Source organism: Bubalus kerabau, chromosome 3 (genome assembly GCF_029407905.1).
Source record: "Bubalus kerabau isolate K-KA32 ecotype Philippines breed swamp buffalo chromosome 3, PCC_UOA_SB_1v2, whole genome shotgun sequence".
Lineage (NCBI taxonomy): Eukaryota > Metazoa > Chordata > Mammalia > Artiodactyla > Bovidae > Bubalus > Bubalus kerabau.
Genome location: NC_073626.1, coordinates 138,969,045 through 138,993,603, shown reverse-complemented (window position 1 = coordinate 138,993,603; position 24,559 = coordinate 138,969,045). Strand labels below are relative to the sequence as shown.

The following is a 24,559-nucleotide window of genomic DNA, read 5'->3' as shown; positions in this document are numbered from 1 at the left end:
TTCAGGTGGGGCTTCCCTGTAGCACAGGTGGTAAAGAATCTGCCTGCAGTGCAGGAGACCTGGGTTCGATCCCCAGGTTGGGAAGATCCCCTGGAGAAGGGAATGGCAACCCACTCCAGTATTCTTGCTTGAAGAATCCCACAGACAGAGGAGCCTGGTGGGCAACAGTCCATGGGGTCACAAGGAGTTGGATACGACTGAGTGACTAACACTTCTATATAAGGAATAAACACCTCAGTATTATTTATTTAGAACTTCAAGTATAGAAATCCACACCAGAGAATTTCATTACCCTAAGGGATGTTGGGAATAATTTTCCATCCATGAAATGAATGCCTTTTGTATAAATGAGCTATGGGAAGCCTGGGAGTCACCACTGGGTCAGGGACCCCAGAATACTGGTTTGTCCTGCCATCAGGATGCCCTGATGTCTTTCTGGGAGTGTCTTTTGTCTTAGTTGGTAGTAGGAAGTACCAGAGGGAGAACGTGGGACTTCCTTGAATTACAAAACAGGTCTGGTGCCTGCTCAGTAGTAAGTGTACCTCTGGCTTAATTTAGTTTGTGACTTTATTTTATAACATATTTCCTGGCAAGAAGCTCATGAGGAATGGAATATATAGCTTGTACCTAGCTTAACCGAGTCTTACTAAAAGACTCCAGCCTTTTCCAAACAGGGCATCTTGCAGAAACTTTCTTATTCTCTGGTTCAGTGTGATTTGATACCGAGTCCATTACCAAGCAGCACATCCTGAATTTTAGAAAAGATAGCCCTTGGGAAAGCTATATTTGCATAATTCTGGCTTATTTTTCTAGCAGTCTGGGGTTAGGTCAGTATTTCTCAAATTATCTGTGCAGAAGGGTCAGTTTTTCTTTTTTAAAAATTTTAATTGTCAATACATTATGAATTACTAACTAGCAAAATAAAACAGGAACCATACATATAAAATATAAGCCCAAACTTTTTATTATTAGATTCAACAGACAAAATGACATTTCAGTAAACAATAGCAAACATAACATAGGAAAAAAAAGAAGAAAATTACAAAAATTACAGGGCTGATGACATGCTACTTGTAAGGCATAATGTATACCTAAAGTGTTTTAGGTTTTGATTTGATAACACTCATAGCAGAGAAACCATTCCTGCAAGGCCTATGTTGACAGGAAAGGAAGACTAGATTTTTAAAGCAATTTTAGCAAGCTCAGAATATTTATTTAAACCTTTTATCCAAAGTGAAGCAAGTCATCCTATTATTTTCAAACTAATTTTCCATCTTTTATCAGTTGCTGATTTCAGCAATTCTGTAGTAAATAATTTGCCTCTTGAATAAAGAAATGATATATGAGTTTTATACACTGTTGGGTTATAGTTGATCACAAGCGTGAAAATGTTAGTATGTTGTGATGTAGACCTAGTGTGTATTCCTGGCATGCAGCTTGTGCCACATGTGACCCTGCTTGTTAGTTTGATGGTACTCTAACTGGTCTATGACTTGTCCAGCGAGAAAAGTCCACTGACTACAAGCTTGGACGTCAGGGCAGTGTCAAGATGCTAGAAAAGTTTCTAACTGCTTACTTCCATTTCTGTGCTTATTTTATAGACCAGTAGCAAGCCATTGACCAATAGTCTTCAAGTATTATTCTTGAATAATATACATTCTTCAAGTATTATTCTATCTCTCTATTGCATGATTTATTTTTTCTCTTCTTCTGTGCCTATCCAAATCCTCCTTGGTAAGCCAGTCTCTCAGAATCTCATTTTTGTGACTTCTTACTATGTTCATTTGTTTTATACATTCAGATTTAATTATATACTGGTTTTCATGGTCTTCTAATTGTTTTTTTTGCTACTATTTTCTCATCAACAGTATTATAAGCACTCTGAGAATGGAGATTTAGCATTGTGCTGAAAATGCTTATTAAGTATTCTTTAGGTGGACTGCTGTAACGGGTGAAAAACAACAAACATTTGGTAGACTTGAACATTTAAAGACAGACATTTTAAATGTTTTAAAAACCTTTAAAGACAAACATTTAAAGTTTACATATAAAGTATAGAATGATATGAGGTATGCTATTATATCTTTAATGTTATCTATGCTTAAAATATGTATGAAATGTTTAGATTTAAAGAATAAAGGTGAAATGGGTAAAAGGGGACAAAGGTACAGACTAGCACTTACAAGTCCTGGGTGTGTAATGTGCAGCATGATGACTATAGTTAATAGTACTAGAACGTGTATTTGGAAGTAGCTAAGAGAGTAGATCTGAAAATTTGCAGAACAAAAATTTGTAAGTGTGTGTAGTGATGGATGTTAATTAGACTTATAGTGATCATTTTGCAATAAATACAGACCTTAAGTCATTATGCTGTACACCTGAAACTAACGCCGATTTTTATGGCAGTTATGTGTCAGTTAAAAAAAGAGAATGAAGGACAATAATAGTGGAACGGATTGTCTTATAGGTTTTGGTTTGTTTTCTTGGTCTGAGACACTGTTAATTGTACATTAAAAAGTAAAAACAGTTGAAGGTTTAGAAATTTTGTATCTAAGTAACATAAAATACCTCAAGAAGGTTGCAGAGTGGTGGTCCTCAAACTTACTTTATTTGGCCCATATTATCTTTAAAAACTGGGATATGTTACATGAAAAAAAAATCTAAATTTCTAGCATCTTTTAAAAAAAATCCCTAATGTTTGGCCCCATGGATAAGAGTGGCAGTTGCTGGCTGCCTGTTTTCCAGTTTCCACCAGTGTCTTCACAATCCCCATCTTTCTCACAAGGTGTGTTTTTAGCTGGCTTAATTTTCTTTACCTGCCTAGCGCTTTGGGGGTATGGGAGCTTGTGCACACAGAATAATGTATCAGAATCTCTCCTGCTTCACAGAGTGTCTAGTGCGCAGACTGTGGCGAGGGAACCAATCAGGTTGCGCTATTAGTGATGTCATAACACATGTTACCCTGATTTTCAGGGCCTGCTCTGAATGATTGCTGTTCACTTTACCCTGCCTTTCACGCTCCTCCCCCTCTACTCCCCTACTGACCTTTCTAGAAACTTTCATGTATCATCCTCTGTCTGCTTGCCTCTTACAGCTTTATTTTTTGAATTATACAGTTTTCTCATGCAATGCTAACCTTACAAAACAGTGTCTTCCTTATTCTGGCATAGTCTTTCCTGTTTGTTTCTTCAATTGCACTTATACTTTGTAATCATAAACTTATGTATGTGCTTACTTATTTAATACCAAGCTGTAAGCTCTATAACTGGCCCTCTCTGCTTGTTCATCACGGGGTTTTCAACCACTGCTCATGTGTGGCATGTATCAGGCACTCACGTATTTGTTGGGTAAATGAAGTGAAGGTATTGGCGCAGTAGGCTTGAGGGTGGGTTGTGGAATTAATTTGCATCTCTGCAGTGTGCAATATGGCAGCCAATCCTGCTTTAAAAACCCATTTCTTTTGAATTATTTCAGAAAATGAATGGACATATTGATTGATGTTTTAATAAGCTTCTTAATTACATTCCGGTGCTTGTGATTTCACATTTGGGAATGCAGTAATACTTTAAAATTCTAAAGGTAATTTATTTATTGCACCTGTATTATCGCAGATCACAGAGTCTAATTTTTAGAGATTTTCAGGGGGATAGGGGAGAAGTTCTTACTACTAATTGCTTGTGGTTACAATTCTGAGGGGAAAAATAAGTCACTATTAAATTAGTTTCTTAATAATTAAAACTGCAGTGTGACATAATAACTACAACTGCTTGTATAAGCTCTTTGGGGTTTTTTGATCATACAATTTAAAAAAGTAGATGCCCAAGTTTTAAAAATATCCCCACATTTGTGGAAAGTACTAGTAAAATCCCACATAAAAATATTTAAAAGTCTTTAGTGTGGAGGGCTGGAAGGTTTTTTAAAAAAAATATTATGAAGTACTACGTAACAAAGGGAATCTTTTATAAGAAAATGTTAAAATTCTATTTAACCCTTTAACATTTTATATATTTAAGCAGGAAACTAATTTAAACATTTAACAATTTATTTTTTGTCCTGATTTTGGTAGAAATATTTCTTACAGAGTAATAACTGGTTATTTGAAAACTCAAGATAAAAATATTCATAAAAAGAAATCCTGTAGGAAATCATGGAGTTCTCTTCAGAGATGGGGAAGATGGAGGAAAAGTGAAAGAAGCAAGTGCTGGTTCTCTGATAAGATATCTTTAGGGGATGAGGGGATGGAGGGCAAAGAGGCAGAAGGAGGAAGATGGACATATAGAGGCTCATTCTGGGGTAATTTGCATATCTTCATATACCAGTGGGAGGCTGGGATGAAGGAATTAAATCTGCTGAAGAACCAGAATACTGTTTCTTATTATACCCCCACCTACTCATCCTACACATAACCCTCCACACACACTGATGCTTTTTATAATCCATGAATTTTGAAAGTCAAAACACTTCACACTCATCAGCTGCAGTGAGAATCCAGTAGCTTTCTTTTTCAGGCTCTTCAATTGTGATCTTGTAGAATATGTTTACTGGTTTAGTTTTATAATTTGTATTTTAGCTGCATCACAGGGAAGGGTGGAGAAATTTAGCTTGTTTGTCTTGAATATCCCCAGAGACTGATGGATGCAAGCTTCTATGTTTGACACAGGGTGGCTTATTAACTGTTCTTTTCTCCCCTCTGCACTTGTAGTTAAAGTCGAAAGCAGGTTAGAAAAAGGAGGTCAGGAGATTTAACAGAAGAAAAGTCAGGTAACATATTTATGTCTCTTTCCATTTTTCAGAAAGCAGTACTCTTTCAGTTGCAGAGGGATTAAAAATACCTGCTTGTTTAAAGGAGTCCATCTTTTTTCTCCCTAATACCTAAACTGTATAAATGGTGTAAGCAAACAGTACTTAAACCACACTAGCCTATTATAAAATCTCCCAGGAGAGTTTAAAATGATGGACCCAGGGCATGTTGGAGTCAAAGAGGAATGTTAATGTCACAGGAGAAAAGTAGCTGAACGCACATTTTGGTTGACTTTTCTTAAACCATCTGACCATTCCCTGGTGGTGGAAGAAATGTGTTAATTTTCCTTACTTGTAGTTCCACTGGGGGAAGACAAATCCTCGAGTCCTTTCTCTTGATTGTGAGTCTTCAGGTATGTTTAATGTTTAGGTAAGTTTTAGAATTGGTTGTTTGGAATTCAAAATGTATTTTTTTCGTAGGAATAATATTTTAATTCGGTGATAGAAATGCAGTGCAATGGAAAGAGTCCTGGAACGTGCGGGCAGATTTTGGAGTTAGATGTTGTGTGTCCTCTAAGCCAAGGTTTCTCAACCTCGCTACTATTGATATTTTGGACTGTTTAATTATTTGTCATGGGAGTTGTCCCATGTGTTCATTATTGAATGTTTATCCCTGGCCTCTACCCACTGTATATCAGTATCAGTCACTCTAGTCATGACAATCAAAAATGTTCCCAGACATTGCCAAATGTACCCTGGGGGGCAAAGTCACCTCTGGTTGAGAACCACTGCTCTAAATGTATGAATGTATGAGCTAGACGTTGGTCAGATTATATAAGACCCTCTTAGCTTGTTTTTCTAGGTTGGGTATGACTATTTCAAGAGTGATAGTGAATGGTTTTGAATGTAGTCTATCCACGTGTGTCTCTCTATGTGTATATAAACCCATGCACATATATTAAATTTAATGTATGCACCCATAAATAGATTTCCTAGTATTGAGCCATTCTTTTATTTCTGGAATAAAATTTATTGATACATTGTTCTTTAAAACAATCTCTGTATTAGATTTTTTAATATGATATTTAAAATGTTTTATACTGAGAGTCATAGGGAGTTTGGCCTGTGACAATGTTTCTCAAAATATGGTTCATGTGCCAGCACCAAGTACTGGCAGAATGTGACTTCCTCTTAGGTAGTTTGCAGATTAATATTTAAAAAATTATAATAGGCATGCAATTATTTTAATTAGTTTTGACAAATGATACTAGTTTTCCATTTATGATAGTGGTAGAAATTTATCTTTTAGAGTAGCCAATCAGTTTAAATGAATGTTAAATGAATGATATTTAAATGTACTACAGGTGGTATTTGAATATGTTAAAAGTTGTGAAGATGGTACTGGAGTGATTGAGGTTTGGGAAACACTGGCCTATGAAGTAGTGGGTGTATATATGTGTATGTGTGTGTACGTATGTAGGGGATGGTGCTAGAGAAGAGGGTAGGGGTAGCAAGGAGAGCTCTATATGTAGCCTTGTCTGCTTTGTTCTGCAGGTTATGTGAGCCTCGTAAATGTTCAGAAGCTTTCCATATAGGGGTTATCAGTTCTTCAAAGGCTAGATAGAGTTCACTTATAAAGCTATTAGAAGCATCCCATTTTTTAGAGGTAGTATTTTTTTTATAACTTTTCAAATTTCTCCCAGAATGATTGGTCTCTGCAGTAGTGCTTATTTTAAAGTGACATCAGATCATGTTACCTCTTTGTTCTCCTCACAGAACTTGAACAAGTCAAGTAGTTTCAGTTTTTTTCCCCTTTGACCCATGTGACTCTGTCCTTTCCTGACCACTTCATTAAAAGTTGAGCCTCTTTCCTTGTCTCTCTCCACGAATCATGTTTATTTTTCTTTTGGCCCCTATCACTGCGTGACATACTACATATTTATTTTTCTTTATCCCTCAACATCCCCCTCCCTCTGCTCAGAGAGCTCTACAGTGGGAAGGACTTCATTTATTTGTTGACTGTGATACACCCAGGGCTTGGCATATAGAAGGTCCTCCATAAGTATTTGTTGAATGATTGGTATATTTATATTTTCCCAGATTGGGTTAGAGTTTCAAATTTATTGGTAAAAATCTGAAACGATCTCTTTCTCTTTTTTAGTGTTGCTTATTTCTGTTTTTCTTCTTTTTAAAAATCAGGCTAACCTGTGATTTTTTGCCCTATTGGTCTCTTCAAACTATCATCTTTTGCTTTATTAAACAAGTTAGTTTGTTTTTTCTTTCATTAATTGTTATTTAGTCCATATTCTTTCTTTTTGCTACTTTGGTGTTTAAAAATTATTTTAAAAGTTCTCTTTAAACTATAAAGTTAATGTAATATTTTATTCTCGTTATTGCTGATCAGTCTTTTATAGGCTATCTAAGGCAAAATGTAGCCAAACACCAATACCTAAGTCTCTACAGTCAGCAGCCATTCATCAGGCAGGAAACAAACAGTGTAAAGAGAGTGACTGAACTTTCATAGGTACAGGTAGAACTCTGCTACGTTCACACTTATTCTAACTTTGTCATCTTGAATAACTTGTTTAATCTCTCTAAACTCAGTGGCTAAAACTGTGGATAGTAATAATAGTTGTGAAATTTGGTGAAGAGTAAATGAGAAAATATATATAAGAAGCATGGTTCCTAAATGTAAAACATATGTTCAAAACCTCCTCCAGTATTTGAGTGCAGATACCTAAAGCAAGAGAGTTCCAGAAAAACACCTATTTCTGCTTAATTGATTATGCCGAAGCCTTCGACTGTGTGGATCACAATAGACTGTGGAAAATTCTTCAAGAGATGGGAATGCCAGACCACCTGACCTGCCTCTTGAGAAACCTGTATGTTAGTCAAGAAGCAACAGAACTGGACATGGAACAACAGACTGGTTCCAAATAGGAAAAGGAGTACGTCAAGGCTGTATATTGTCACCCTGCTGATTTAACTTATATACAGAGTACATCATGAGAAACGCTGGGCTGGATGAAGCACAAGCTGGAATCAGGATTGCCAGGAGAAATATCAATAATCTCAGATATGCAGATGACACCACTCATATGGCAGAAAGTGAAGAGAACTAAAGAGCCTCTTGATGAAAGTGAAAGAGGAGAATGAAAAAGTTGGCTTAAAGCTCAACATTCAGAAAACAAAGGTCATGGCATCTGGTCCCATCCCTTCATGGCAAATAGATGAAGAAACAGTGGAAACAGTGTCAGGCTTTATATTTTGGGGCCCCAAAATCACTGCAGATGGTAACTGCAGCCATGAAATTAAAAGACACTTACTCCTTGCAAGGAAAATTATGACCAACCTAGACAGCATATTAAAAAGCAGAGACATTACTTTGCCAACAAAGGTCCGTCAGTCAAGATTATGGTTTTTCCAATAGTCATGTATGGATGTGAGAGTTGGAGTATAAAGAAAGCTGAGTGCCGAAGAATTGATGCTTTTGAACTGTGGTGTTGGAGAAGACTCTTGAGAGTCTCTTGGACTGCAAGGAGATCAAATCAGTCAATCTGAAAGGAAATCAGTCCTGAATGTTCATTGGAAAGACTGATGTTGGAGCTGAAACTCCAATACTTTGGCCACCTGATGCAAAGAACTGACTCATTTGAAAAGACCCTGATGCTGGGAAAGATTGAAGGCAGGAGGAGAAGGGGACGACAGAGGATGAGATGGTTGGATGGTATCACCGACTCAATGGACATGAGTTTGAGTAAACTGTGGGAGTTGGTGATGGACAGGGAAGCCTGGCGTGCTGCAGTCAATGGGGTCACAAAGAGTCGGACACTACTGAGCGACTTAACTGAACTGAACATAATGTCTGATCATATACTCCATCCCACAGAACTCACAAATAAATAATTCAAATCAAGTAAAAGAGATATGTCAGGGAGAAAAGGGAGTGAACTTGAATTCTTATAAGCTGAAGGCTGGTGTGGAGGAAGAAAGGGAGAATTATGCTCTTGGTGGGAGGATAACACAATATAGACTGTAATGTGATGTTGAGGTTTGTGGACCCATGGGCTGGCATTGATCTATAAGCATTTCCCTGAAGCCCATGCATTTGCCTGGTGGGTAGACAGAGGAAGAGGAAGGGGCATTAACTGCTATGACGATCATGTGAGACAGCTTTGCTGCCAGGTGTCTCTGGCCTGGAGGGACTGAATGAATTAGTCAGGTAGAAGAAGCATCCAGTAGGTGAGCCCAGTAGAGTGTGGACTACATCTCTGTGATTGGGGGGTGGCCATACCAGAGTCCCGGCACACTGCTTAGCCAGGCATAACATGGCCTCTGACATTCTGAATCAAGCAAGCGTGGGCTACCCCCAGATTAGAAGCATCTGTGATTGGTTTGCCAGCAGGAATCACTGGGTTGGCTCTGCTATGGAAGGCTCACGAAGAGCAGAGCAAAGCCTGTGGAGGGAAAAGTACTTTAAATTATTGGGTATAATTTAATAAACTTACTAAAGACTGATTTTTTTTTTTTTTGGCTATTCTTTTTTTTTAATTTAATTTTATTTTATTTTTAAACTTTACATAACTGTATTAGTTTTGCCAAATATCAAAATGATTATGATGAAATCTTTGTGTTGCATTTCTGTCCCTATGAGATGGGCAGAACTGGTCTTCAGCAGAGGCTTGGTTGGTAATATCAGTTCCCTTACTTACCCTTACTTTCTTTTTTTCGCACCTGGTTCTTCTGGGCTGTGCTCTCGACTATTATAGGAGACACCCTCCTGCAGTAGGAGAATGCCGGCTCTCTTCCTTCCCTGCTTCCCCTTCCTTCTGCTGTGTGCCACCTGGATGGAGGAGAACACTGTAGTGGGCAGTGGTGGCATCACTTGGTGGCATTAGGATAGTAGGTTTTTTTCCCCTTGCCCCTGACTCCTCTGCTCCCCTTTCTCTGTCTCAGCTCTTAAATGATACTGAAGACATTGAACAATTTAATCTCCTGCCCTCTGCACTTCAGGAACACACTTGTGCCCTTAGAACTGGGCAAGAGGCCCTTCCTTCCCATGGGGCAAGGAGTCCACAAGCAATATATCTACCTGGACCTATGCCTGAACTTGCCCTGCCTTTTGAAATACCCTCTGGGAACTCTGGGTACTGCATTTCCTTGCTTCAAAGCCCCAAACCTGCTTCTAGAGCCTGTTTGACCTCTGCAGATTTCCTACTAAGGGCAGACTGGGAAGTCAGTGTGCATACGCTTAGGCTCAAGGGGTGTCTAGGATGTCTTTGCAGAAGGTGTGAATAGAGGCTGATGAACTGGCTCAGTGCCCACAAGTATGCCTGAGTGAGACCACTTTTGTTGGATAGAGCTGGTGGCCCCTTTGACACCACATTCTGGCTGGAATTCACAATTCAGATCTGTCCTTTAAAGCCATTATGAGAGTCAAGGTAGGAGAATAAAACATATTCATTAGCTTAATTTATAGCCTTTCAATATTTAAACAGATGTAAGGAGGTGAGCCAGTCTCCATTTGTAGTTTTGCTCTGAACCCTGCAGTTGTTAAGAGTGGACCTGTGTAAGAGCGTGGCTCCAGCCCACATGCCACTGCCTGTTGGTGTTGGCAGCATCCAGGCTGGGTAAAGAGCATGCCCCCTCCACCCAACATAAGCTCCACTAGGCAGGGACCCTCACTGCTCCAGCTCTCCATTGTTTCTTAGAACAATGCCTGGCACATACTTGTTGAATGAAAGAAGGAATAGTCATGAGATCTGAGCAGCAGTGGAAGGGAGGGAGTTATTCAGCAGTGAAAGGGATGAGAAGGGAAGTTCCCTTCATCGTCTCCCTTCATCATCGGGGTGAAGTTATGTGTAACAGACAGAAGAGTCAGCTATTGCTCTTCAGTATCCATTTTCCTCTTGGAACATAAAAAGTTTCAATATTTTTTGTATCATTTAGGGAGCCTCAGTTAAGTGAATTTGATAATATGTTCTTGTAGCATATTACTATAGCATATTTTCTCTCTGAGAGAAGGAAACTTCACAATAATGTCCTGATTTACATTTTCACTGTAAATATCCATTATAGAATGATATGTAGTTCAGTTAGTTTGGAAGGAAGGAAGGGTGGAAGTGAGGAAAGAAGGAAGGAAGGAGCAAAACAAACACAGACAATCCCTCTGACTACCAGAGTTGGTTAATGAAGGCCAATAAATAGGGCATATTATAAAAACCACTGTGTTTTTACTGATCTTTGAAGTTTGCTTGTTCAAGGTGACTTGAGTGAGTAAGTTTGCTTGTAATCTAAAGCGTTTGTGGGGTTGAGGGGTTGAGGGAGTGCTAGAAGAGAATGGGAAGTGGGATTCATCCTGTGTAATGGTCTTTATTGAGGAAAGTATAGTAGCTGAAACTTAGTAAAATGGTATATATACTAATCTTCTGGCTTCAGAAAATTATGCAACAACTCTTTTTATGTAATACTCAAGAAATGTGGAAGAATTCACATTTCCAAACCAGAAGATATCATTTTCCTTTTATATTTAATTAGAAGTAAGCGTAAGTCACTTAATGTTTTGACCTATGATGGTACTTGTGGGTTTAAACATTGAGAATCTTTTACATTTTAAAGGAACATTAAAAAAAAAATCTAAAGAAGGAAAAAACCCTGTGCTCTTATGAATATAAATACAAAACACATGGAGGACTTAGACTACTAGTGCTAATTTGAGAATTGGTAGTTTGTTCCTTAAAAAATTGTTTTTTTCTACTGTTCTGGCACCCCTTCCAACTCTCTCTTTAATGCCATGCAAAATTTGAAAGGAGAATTTCACAGAAAAGAAAACATAAATTAGTCACCTTTTATAACTTATAATTTTAAAAAGTTATTCTATTTTATGGTTTTCTTAAAAGAGATTAAAAAAATGTGTTTCTGTTGCTGCTGGATTATTTTTTATTACATGAAAATCTATATATTGTTACTTTAATTACCAATTTCTGCACAAGGATATCAAAATAAGTAGGTGGTTTCATTATGTTATTTGCACTCATTTTATCTTTCCTCCTTATCCGTCTCTACATTTATATTTCAAAGAGGAAAATCTTTACTTTTGGAAAGTGGCTTAACTGAAGCCATTAGGGCAGGAAAATGGAGGATTTTCTTGCTATTGGAAATTTGCCCCCCTCTGTGGGCATTGTGTCCTTCAAGCCAAGTCTGCCTTGACCTTAGTTTCTGAAGTGTTGGGTCCAGGGTAGGTGACTGTCCTGTTGACAGAGAAAGGGTGGAGGACAAAAAGAAGTAGCAGCAGGGGATGTGGACAAGAAATGGAGATGTGGAGGGGACAGTGGCCGATCTTCATTTGGGTACAGTCCAGGTAAGTCATTGCCAGTTCTTCTGAGACAACATTTTTGTGGGTTTAAAAAAGCATGTATTTCTACTATTGAGTATTTATTAAAGCTGAGATTATTTAACCTAAGGAATTAAATGGTATAGTGATAAAATGGTGTTAACTGTGCTTTTTTTTCTTTTAAATATCTTTGACAAAATATAAAGGTGCTTTATGTCAGTATGCAGGATGTTTTTGGAATTTTATTGTTCTGTGAAACACAAAGTCTACTGTTCACTTTTCTAATAGCAGCAATAATACTTTATTAGGTTTTGATCTTTTTTGCTTAGCCATGGAAATTGTTTCTATTATTTGAAATGCTCACATATTTTAATTAATTTTGGAATATTTCATGTATGTATTTGTATATGTATGTATGTGTTTTATGTATCTATATATTAAGGAAGTCAAACTACTTCTAATGCCTGTGTTGTCTTTAGGTTATGGGAGGGAAATTGGGTTTTCAGTTTGCTTTATCTTGAGTTATATCAAGTTATGTGCTGTTTTTTCTTCTTTCTAAAAGTTGATAATTTAAAGTGCTGGATCTTAGTTAAAAAACTTGAAGAAAGGAAGTTTTTTAGTTCTTTAGATGGTTTTCACATGTAATTTTCACTGTTTGGAATCATTTGAGGATTTCAGATGACTTTCTCTTTCCATTATGAGCAAGGAGTTTACTGTATCTGTTTCATTTTTGAGGAAGGACATTATGGCAAAACCAATACAATATTGTAAAGTAATTAGCCTCCAATTAAAATAAATTTAAATTAAAAAAATAAAACACACAGTAGAACTTGAAATAAAATGGAATCTTAGAAATAATATAAATTGACAAGTTGTCCTGCCTGTTGTCATATGCTTATAGAAAATAGTAGAAATGCAATTAATACACAGGTGAACTTTGTTGTAACAATGTCAGGTCTCTCTGAAAGGGTATGCAGTTTAATCCTTAACTCAGAATGATTGAGAATAATGAAGTTAAAATAAATAAAACCTTTGAGGAAAGGAATTTTTTGGATTTCCTTGAGTTCTTTGAGGTGTTGGGCATTTTGTTAACACTGATGTTTAGTGTATATTGAATACTTAAAAAAAATTTAATTCTTGTCCATTTAAAAGAATACAAGCAATAAATGCTGGAGAGGGTGTGGAGAAAAGGGAACCCTCTTACACTGTTGGTGGGAATGCAAACTAGTACAGCCACTATGGAGAACAGTGTGGAGATTCCTTAAAAAGCCGGAAATAGAACTGCCTTATGATCCTGCAATCCCACTGCTGGGCATACACACTGAGGAAACCAGAAGGGAAAGAGACACATGTACCCCAACGTTCATCGCAGCACTGTTTATAATAGCCAGGACATGGAAGCAACCTAGATGTCCATCAGCAGATGAATGGATAAGAAAGCAGTGGTACATATACACAATGGAGTATTACTCAGTCATTAAAAAGAATACATTTGAATCAGTTCTAATGAGATGGATGAAACTAGAGCCTATTATACAGAGTGAAGTAAGCCAGAAAGAAAAACACCAATACAGTATACTAACGCATATATATGGAATTTAGAAAGATGGTAACAATAACCCTGTATACGAGACAGCAAAAGAGACACTGATGTATAGAACAGTCCTTTGGACTCTGTGGGAGAAGGAGAGGGTGGGATGATTTGGGAGAATGGCATTGAAATACGTATAATATCATATATGAAATGAGTTACCAGTCCAGGTTCGATGCACGATGCTGGATGCTTGGGGCTGGTGCACTGGGACGACCCAGAGGGATGGTATGGGGAGGGAGGAGGGAGGAGGGTTCAGGATGGGGAACACATGTATACCTGTGGCGGATTCATTTTGATATTTGGCAAAACCAATACAATATTGTAAAGTTTAAAAATAAAATAAAATCAAAAAAAATAAATAAAACTTCATGTAAATAGAAAAAAATAAAAATAAAAGAATGCATGCTTTTAAATATCTTGTTGAATCTAAGAGTGAGAAATAAGCCCTACAATTCAGTGTAATGTGAAAAGTTAGAGTGAAGGACTTTCGATTTGACTTTGAGAAGGTTAGCAGTAAAGATAAAAGATGTCTGAAACTGCCTATGGATTCTAATAATAAACCCAGAATCATTTTCCAAGTTAAGCCCCTATCAAAATAGGTTATTTTCTTCTGCATTGCCAAGTATTTTCAGGATCTCTTGCTTTGAAACCTTTAAATGCAAATAGCATTATTTTCATTTATTTGTCTAATGTGTTTAAATTAGCAAACCAGGATTAATTTAAAAAATTAAGACTGCCTAATGCTGGCAAAGGTGCTGTGAAATTAGTACTTTTATATCCTGCAGTCAGAATGAATTCAAGCTTTTGTCAGTACAGCATCAAAACTTTAAATGTCACCTTTAAATTCTACTTCTGGGTTCCTATTCTAAGAAATAATCAGAAATACATACAAACTTTATGCAGAAAGATGTTCACCATAATATTATTCATAAAAATGAACAAAAAGAGAACCTTTGGGCTATTTCCAGTAAATGGGAATGGCTAGAATAATTATGTAGTCATGCAATAATTATTTATTTATCTAAACTGACACATGCTGAAAAGTTTGAATTAAATGAGAAAACACTTATGCATAACTGTTGAGAAAAATGCAGGTTGTAAGATTAATATGACTTCCATTTATTAGGGAGCAACAGTAGCTCTTGGTGTTCCTAGTATGTCTTTACCTTCTTGAAGAGTTGAGGCTCTGTCATTGCTGAATAATGGCTTTGTGATTCAGTCAGTCAAGTCAGGAACCACTCATTTCCAATTTATGCTGCCAGATATTAAGCTGGTCCTTGAGATACAAAAATGAAGAGCCTAAAATCTCCAGTGTCTGAATGCAAACTTGATATTCATTCATAAATGTTTACTAATAATCAGCGGTTGTTCATGGTTGTTTAGTCACTCAGTTGTGTCTGACTCTTTGTGACCCCATGAACTGCAGCATGCCAGGCTTTCTGTCCTTCGCTCTCTCCCACAGTTTGCTCAAATGCATGTCCATTGAGTTGGTGATGCCATCCAGTCATCTCATCCTCTGTCACCCACTTCTCCTCCTGCCCTCGGTCTTTCTCAGCATCAGGGTCTTTTCCATTGAGTTGGCTCTTCATATCAGGTGGCCAAAGTATTGGAACTTCAACTTCAGCATCAGTCCTTCCAGTGTGTACTCAGACTTGATTTCCTCTAGGCTTGACTGGTTTGATCTCCTTGCTGTCCAAGGGACTCGCAAGAGTCTTCTCCAACACCACAGTTCAAAAGCATCAATTCTTCGGTGCTCAGCCTTCTTTATGGTCCAGCTCTCACATCCATACATGATCCCTGGAAAAACCATAGCTTTCAGTATACTGACCTTTGTTGGCAAAGTAATGTCTCTGCTTTTTAATATGCTGTCTAGGTTTGTCATAGCTTTTCTTCCAAGGAGCAAGCATTTTTTAATTTCATGGCTGCAGTCACCATCTGCAGTGATTTTGGAGCCCAAGAAAATAAACTCCGCCACTGTTTCAATTTTCCCCCATTTATTTGCCATGAAGTGATGGGACTGGATGCCATGTTCTTCGTTTCTTGAATGTTACCTTTTAAGCCAGCTTTTTCCACTCTCCTCCTTCACCCTCATCAAGAGGCTCTTTAGTTCTTCTTCACTTTCTGCCATGAGGGAGTTGTCATCTGCATATCTGAGGTTATTGATATTTCTCCTGGCAGTCTTGATTCCAGCTTGTACCTCATCCAGCCTGACATTTCGCCTGATGTACTTTGCATATAAGGATGGTCTCAGGTGGCTCAGTGGTAAAGAATCCACCTGCAATGCTGAAGACCCTAGAGATGTGGGTTTGATCCCTGGATCTGGAAGATCCTCTGGAGCAGGAAATGGCAGCCTACTCCAGTATTCTTGCCTAGAGAATCCCATGGGCAGAGGAGCCTGGCGGGCTGCAGTCCATAGGGTTGGACAGAGCAAAACACGTGTGCACACACTCTACATGTAAGTTAGATATGCTTGATGACAGTATACAGCCTTGACATACTCCTTTCCCCATTTGGAACCAGTCTGTTGTTCCATGTGTGGTTCTAACTGTTGCTGCTTGACCTGCATACTGGTTTCTCAGGAGGCAGGAAAGGTGGTCTGGTATTCCCATCTCTTGAAGAATTTCCCACAGTTTGTTGTGATCCACACAGTCAAAGGCTTTGGCATAGTCAATGAAGCAGATAGATGTTTTTTCCATGGAATTCCCTTGCTTTTTCTCTAGTCCAATGGATGTTGGCAATTTGATCTCTGATTCAGCCTTTTGTAATGTCTGGCAAATGGCAGGTACTCAATAAATGCTTGGAAAAAATGAATTACTGTGATACAGAATAGTTGAAGAAACATCATCCAAATGTTAACATCAGGTTAACATTTGAGTGACATACAAAACACATGGCCTTCTCAGTGCCATAAGCTCTTGAGGGGGTAAACTTTTAGGAAGAATATTTACTCTGTCTTACGGGCCAGTTAGGTTATGTATTATTTCATACCTAGTGTCTCACAAGGACTTAATAAATTTGAGACTAATTATAAAGCAAAATAAGCTCCTTGGAGGAAAAGTCAAGGCATATCTGAATTGGAAATTTGATGATTTTAACTCCAGTGGGAGTTCAGTGGCAAATGAAGAATGAATAAGGACTTAAGATTTGGGGGCAAACATGCTATAAAAAGAATATGAGTATGACAAGTATAAAAAATACTTGATATACTTGATACACTGTATTAGTAATACTGATAGAATGTAAATGTATGAGAATTACTATATATGTACATGTGTGTATGTAAAAATGTATTCCATATATGTATATGTAAACATATATATGTATGTATGGAAAAAGTTAATCAGCATTTCTCATAATCATCACCAGTATATTGCAATTGTTATTGATAAAAAGAAAAATTATTTAGGACATCAATAAATATTCTCTGAGTTTCATGTTTCAGAACTGTACTAGTTTCTGGGGCTGTCATGGCCCAAGGGGTTTGTATTTTTTTAGTGATTCAGGACATACACATACACACTCACATATAATTAAATTTAAAAAAGTATGTGCAAGCACCTGCTATTTCAGCTAGTTTTTTTTTTTTGTTAGTCTAGAATTAGTCTTTTCAATTTCTAGATGCTGTCATTGAGAATTTCTGTGTGCAGTCAAGCATGGGTGATGGAAGGCACATGATTTTACAATTAAATTTCCTTGTATTATAAATAAAAAGTCATATTGGGAAAGATAGAGGACATACATCTTCCTTTCCTGCTGTAAAACCTTCAGTGGCTTTTCTTGCCTGAGGAATAAAGTCCCAAATCCTCTTTCTCTCTTTTTTAAGCTCTATAGTCTATTTTCCACTTTATGCAAACTATTCAGCATTGTGAACTGTGTGCTGTAGCCAAATTGGCCTTCCCTCGATTTCCTGTCTCTGGTTTCTGCTAAATATGATGCTAGCTGCCATGTGTCCTGCACTAAGAGACTTAACCTATTTTATGGAGCATATGTATACCTGTGGCGGATTCGTTTTGATGTTTGGCAAAACTAATACAGTGTTTCAGGTTTAAAAATAAAATAAAATTAAAAAACAAACAAACAAACAAAAATAATAATAATTTTTAAGAAAAAAAAATCCTAATGATGACTAAAAGATAATTGCTGTTATCCTCATTTGGGTTGAATATTTTGTCTAAAGTCATGCAGCTAGTGAGTTATATTAAGGCTAGAGCCTTAATATAAAGCCAGCTTCTTTGATCACAGTTGCCTGGGCTGATGCCATCCTGCCTTTCCCCAGCACCTGGAAAGGACTGCCCTTCTCTCTCTGTCTCTGCATGTCTAAATCCTACTTGTTCTTCAGGTCCAGTTTATATGAAAGTTCTTCCTTATATCTTTTTTGTAAGTGGCCTCTCCCTCCTTTGACCAGCTGTCACTCTTTTTATCTCCTTAGAGGCATACATCATCTTTTACATTATATCATTGTTATTATACACATCTTATCTTCTCACCAACTCACAAACTTTTTGAGTGTATAGAATGATATATGTTGTATTCTGTCAACTTTCATTGGTCATCTACAGTGTGCCTGGTATCATGCTGCACCTTTCCATGCATTTACCTTATTTAACCCTCCTAGTAGTGCTGGGCAGAAAGCATCTACATTTTACAGAAGGTTAAAGTGGGCAAGCACTGGAGATCGCAGAGCATGTGCAAAGCCAATATTTGTAATCCGAGTGTTGACTTTGAATCTAGAGTTATTTCCTCCACATACAGAAGCCTTATGGAATCTTCAGTAGACAGACTTGCATCTTGGAAACATGCACCAGAATATATGGAATGAATAAACATGAATCACTTTATCTGTCACCTGAAGAGAGTTTTGCATACAAAAATATACTGGGAAATTGTAGTAACATTAAACTTTTGGATTTCATATATTCAGTTCTGTACTGGATATCTTGAATGTCCAAGACTATCTTGGCCTTACTCCTACCCACCACTCTGTTGGCATGCCCTTCCCTCATGTGCTTGGTTTTTGTAAATGGCAACACCATCTACCCAGTTGGACCAAGACATCTGGGAACTTGTTCCTAAACTTGTCCCTTCTATAACCGCCCTCCTTCTCTTTCCCACCTAACAGAATATTGAATTCTGGAAATTCTGCCTTTTAAGTATCTATACCATCTTTTCTGTCGTTTAGGGTCATTACGATTGTCTTCAGGTTTTCTTCCCTTAATACCATCCTCCACACTTCTACTAGAATGCTTTTTCTAATATGGAAATCTGATCACCTCATTAGTGGAAAATTCCTATTTTTGGTAGCCCTCTGGTGCCAACTTGTCACCATGGCATATATATTTTTTTATGATCTGGATTCCAATTCTCTGTCCAGCCGCAGCTTGCATCTCTACCCTTTTGGCTTACTCAGGCCATTTTCCAGGACAAGTCCTGCTCTCAGATGTTCATGACTTTGGGCTTGGAATGCCTCTCCCTACCTGATGAATTCCTAAACATCCTTAAGGACTGAACACAAAAGCAGTGATTTCTGTGAGGCATCGCTGAAGCCATGGATTGGGAAAAAGAGGGGTGGAGAAGGCAATGGGACCCCACTCCAGTACTCTTGCCTGGAAAATCCCATGGGTGGAGGAGCCTGGTAGGCTGCAGTCCATGGGGTCGCTAAGAGTCAGACACAACTGAGCGACTTCACTTTGACTTTTCACTTTCATGCATTGGAGAAGGAAATGGCAACCCACTCCAGTGTTCTTGTCTGGAGAATCCCAGGGACAGGGGAGCCTGGTGGGCTGCCATCTATGGGGTCACACAGAGTCGGACACGACTGAAGTGACTTAGCAGTAGTCTGGGGGGTTAGTCACTACCTCCTTTAACCAACTCAATTCTAACTTAGAGTTGAATTGTAATGTATTTACTTACATGCTGGTTTTCCTTTCTTAGACAATGAGCAGCTTGTCTTTGTACTCTAGGTCTAGGTATATAACCACTGAACAGTCATAAATGCTTATAGAGGGAAACTAATTCTGAATAATAAATAAATAACCTTCTCCCCCACCCTTCCCATATTTAGTAGCTAATGTTGGCTATTGTATAAATCTGCTTGTAATCTCACTGACTTAAAAGTATTGAAAGCACCAAGAAAATGCTCTTCCTCTAGTCTCTCACCTGAATTATGGCCAATTAGACCTTTGAATTGGAGAAGGAAATGACAGTCCACTCCAGTATTCTTGCCCAGAGAATCCATGTACAGAGAAGCCTGATGGCCACAGTCCAAGGGGTCACAAAGAGTTGGGCACGACTGAGTGACTGAGCAACAGACCTTTGAATATTCATTGGAAGGACTGAAGCTGAAGCTCCAGCATTTTGGCCACCTGATGCGAAGAGCCAGCTCATTTGAAAAGACCCTGAGGCAGTGAAAGACTGAAGACAAAAGGAGAAGCAGATGACAGAGAATGAGACAGTTTGATAGTATAACCGACTCAGTGGATGTGAATTGGAGCAAACTCCAGGAAATAGTGAAGGACAGGGAAGCCTCGCATGCTGCAGTTCATGGGGTCACAAAGAGTCGGCACAACTTAGCGACTGAACAAGACCTTTGACAGGCAAAAGAAACATATATTTTTAAAAAGGGAATGGACAGTACCTAGTACACTGACTTCCCTGATTGACTCTTTGAAAGATAATTGGATTGAAAATTCAGGTACTCAGAGACCCAATGTTTAAAAATAAAATATTTCCTTTAGTAGCAAAGACATAGCTGAATTTTTGTTTATTATCTTATCTATTTCTGAACTTATTAGAAACATTCAAGCAGATTTTTCTGAAATATCTTGAATGTACTTATTTTAATCTACCATCTCTATTTCTGCTTCAACTTTATGGCAGAGTTTCTGTTATTTTTCTTTTTTTTTTTTTTTTGAAGAGTCAAGATCTTTGTCAAGGTCATAGCTCTGCTCTCTGGCGTTACAAATATGAAAAGTTTTTGTTGTTTGTGTCAGTAAAATGTATCTATTGAATTTTTTAACTGAAATTTTGTTCAAGAAGGGCAGTTTCTCTGACACCTTCAAAAATAAGTAATGTAAGATTAAATATGATGAGGATCCAAAAAGTGTGGCAGCATTTAATTGCTGCTATTGATGTTAATTGCTTTTGAATGCATTTTTTTCCACCCAAATTTTCTTTCAAAGAGAATACTTTGGTAACACCCTTAAATTACCACATCAGAAAGAAAAATGTACTTCATCTCTGTTCCCCCTACCCCTCATCCCCAACCTTTCATCCTCAATCCTTTATCTTCTGGCTGAGGATGAAGTTGCTGGAAAGTTTAATAATTTCAGTTTGATAATCTAGTCTTTAACAGGCCTGACACTTAATGGACTATGTAATTTTATTTTCTATTTCAGTTCAGTTCAGTCGCTCAGTCGTGTCCGACTCTTTGTGACCCCATGAATCGCAGCACTCCAGGTCTCCCTGTCCATCACCAACTTCCGGCGTTCACTCAAACTCACGTCCATCGAGTCACTGATGGCCATCCAGCCATCTCATCCTCTGTTGTCCCCTTCTCCTCCTGCCCCCAATCCCTCCCCATCAAAGTCTTTTCCAATGAGTCAACTCTTTGCATGAGATGGCCCAAGTACTGGAGTTTCAGCTTTAGCATCATTCCTTCCAAAGAACACCCAGGACCAATCTCCTTTATAATGGACTGGTTGGATCTCCTTGCAGTCCAAGGGACTCTCAAGAGTCAGTCTTCTGTAAACTGTTTGCAGGCTTGGCCATGTCTCTGGACATCTTCCTCAGTGGTTTGTGGGAGTAATTTACTTACATTGGAGCTTTTTAGTGAGGGGCAGGAAAGTCACCGTAGTTCTGTCCAGTGGCCTTGCATCATGGGAACTGGTAGTCTGGGAAAACGCCAGCCCCTATGCTGCCTGTCAGGTAACAAAGGCACAGTGGCTTTATGACCAGTGTGTACCTCTTGTTTCTGGGACATTCTGTGCTCATCCTCACATTTTGTACCAAATGTTACTCTCAAACACATTTGTTTTACTCTATTTACTTTGCAACATTTTTGGTTGTTAGTTTTTTTTAAGAGATTTGCATGTCTTTATTTTAAGCATTAAATCATAGTGTATATCATTTCAAATGGTCAGGTATGTTTTGAAATCAGGATTTTATTTTAGGCTTGAAATTTAAAATTTCCACCCAGATTCAAATATTTAACCTTGCCCTATTTGAAAAAGTTATTCATGAAATTGTCTCTCAGTTCTATTGGGATCATATTAACTTTATTTTATTTTTTTTCCACTTTATTTATTTATTTATTTTGGAGGCTAATTACTATACAATATTGTATTGGTTTTGTCATACATTGACATGAATCTACCACGGGTGTACATGTGTTCCCCATCCTGAACTTCCCTCCCACCTCCCTCCTGATCCCATCCCTCCAGTGCACCAGCCCCGAGCACCCTGTATCATGCATTGAACCTGGACTGGTGATCCGTTTCACATGTGATAATATACATGTTTCAATGCCATTCTCCCAAACCATCCCACCCTCACCCTCTCTCACAGAGTCCAAAAGACTGTTCTATACATCTGTGTCTCTTCTGCTGTCTTGCATACAGGGTTATCATTACCATCTTTCTAAATTCCATATATATGCGTTAGTATACTGTATTGGTGTTTTTCTTTCTGGATCATATTAACTTTAAGTGAAGTCTTAGAAGAGCTAATCCGGAATCATAGTGAATTTATTTCTTGTAATTATCTTTACCTTGGAAGCCAGTTGTATACTTGGAGTAAATTTGTTTTCTTTATTATATCAATATATGGACAGTTAGAGTACTAAAGAATTTGGAATTGAGACAATTTGCAAATATTTAGATGATTTACTATGTTAAGTAGTATCAGCTGTCTGATAACATCTTGAGAATTAGTCTTGGTTGATTGTGGTTGGTTTTCTTGCATTATAGACACAGTTCTTGGTTAATAAACAAATCAGTCAGAAGGCTAAAGCTTTTCTCTCTCTTTTTCTTTGGCTGTGCAATGTGGCTTGTGGGTTCTTAGTTTCCCAACCAAGGATGGAACCCAGGCCTCGACAATGAAAGTGAGTCCTAACAACTGGACTGCCAAGGAATTCCCTAAAGCTTCTCTTTAAAAAAAAAACAACACAAAACTTTGTGTAATATTCCATTGTATTTTAAATTCATTAAGTATAGGGATTACCTAGACTTGGAGTGCAGTAGGAGTAGAATAAACCTTGTTTTTTTGGTGGTCTAGGCACTGTGCACTTTTCTTACAACTGTATTGAGGTATAGTTTATCATAAAACTCATTGATTTTATCTATATAATTCAATAGTACTTAGTTAATTTACAGGACTGTACAGGCATCACCACAGCCTAGTTTTAGAACATTTTCACCACCATAAAACTCCTCATGCCCATTTATAGTTAATCCTTTCCCCTATCTTCAGCCCTTGGCAACAAATATTCTACTTTCTGTATTTCTAGATTTGCTTTTTTTGACTATTTCATATGAGTGGAATCATACAATATGTGTTGGTTTGGTTTTGGCTTTTTTCCCTTAGTACATTTTTGAGGTTCATTCATGTTGCAGTACCCACTCCAGTATTCTTGCCTGGAGAATCCCAAGGACAGAGGAGCCTGGTGGGCTGCCGTCTATGGGGTTGCCCAGAGTCGGACATGACTGAAGTGACTTAGCAGCAGCATGTTGCAGTATAAATCAGTACTTTATTCCTTATATTGCTGAATAGTATTCTATTGTATGGCATATCATATATTAACTATTCACCAGCATGGACGTTTGAGTTGTTTTCCACTTTTTTGGCTATTACGAATAATGCTGTTATGAACATTCCTGTACAGCTTTTATATGGACATATATTTTAATTTCTGTTGGGTTGACACCTAGGTGTGCTCTTGCTGGGTTATATAGTAAATGAATACTTATATTTAAAATTTGGACTATTTGTCAAAGTGGCTGCACCATTTTGCATTCCCACCAGCTGCATATGAAGGTTCTCACTGGAATAAATCTTTAAAAAATGCTTTGAAGGAATTCTCTGCATTGAATGAGAGCAGATTTGTGAATAAATTTGGTTTGTGGGCACGTATATCACCTATCATTGCTGGGAAACAGGTGTGTGTGTCATGCACCTCAGTCATGTCTGACTCTTTGCAACCCCATGAATTGTAGCCCATCAGGCTCCTCTGTCCATGGGACTTTCCAGGCAAGAATACTGGAGTGGATTCGCCATTTCCTCCTCCAGAAAATCTTCCTGACCCAGGGATCGAACCTGTGTGTCTTGGATTGGCAGGTGGATTCTTCACCACTGAGCCTCTTGGGAAGCCCAGGCAACAGGTGAGGGAGTATGAAACAGGGAAGAAAGACCAAAAATAGTAAAGAGAAAGAGGGATGCTCGCATCCTTCAGCCTTTGAACAAATATTGTTAAATTTTGTTTGTTTGTTTTAATTGGTTTTGGCTGAAGTGTTCTTAGAGCATATCAAGAGTTGGTTTGGTTCAGTCACTCAGTCGTGTCTAACTCTTTTCGACCCCATGAATCGCAGCACACCAGGCCTCCCTATCCATCACCAACTCCCGGAGTTCACTCAGATTCACGTCCATCGAGTCAGTGATGCCATCCAGCCATCTCATCCTCTCGTCCCCTTCTCCTCCTGCTCCCAATCCCTCCCAGCATCAGAGTCTTTTCCAATGAGTCAACTCTTTGCATGATGTGGCCAAAGTACTGGAGTTTCAGCTTTAGCAACATTCCTTCCAAAGAAATCCCAGGGCTGATCTCCTTCAGAATGGACTGGTTGGATCTCCTTGCAGTCCAAGGGACTCTCAAGAGTCTTCTCCAATACCACAGTTCAAAAGCA

The 24,559-nt window shown here is 38.1% G+C and overlaps 1 protein-coding gene across 1 annotated transcript in view; it reads left to right on the top strand.

Annotated features, from left to right (window-relative positions):
- Nucleotides 1-24,559, top strand: part of HECW2 (HECT, C2 and WW domain containing E3 ubiquitin protein ligase 2) — a 433,603-nt gene that overhangs the window by 86,835 nt on the left and 322,209 nt on the right. The window lies entirely within an intron of this gene.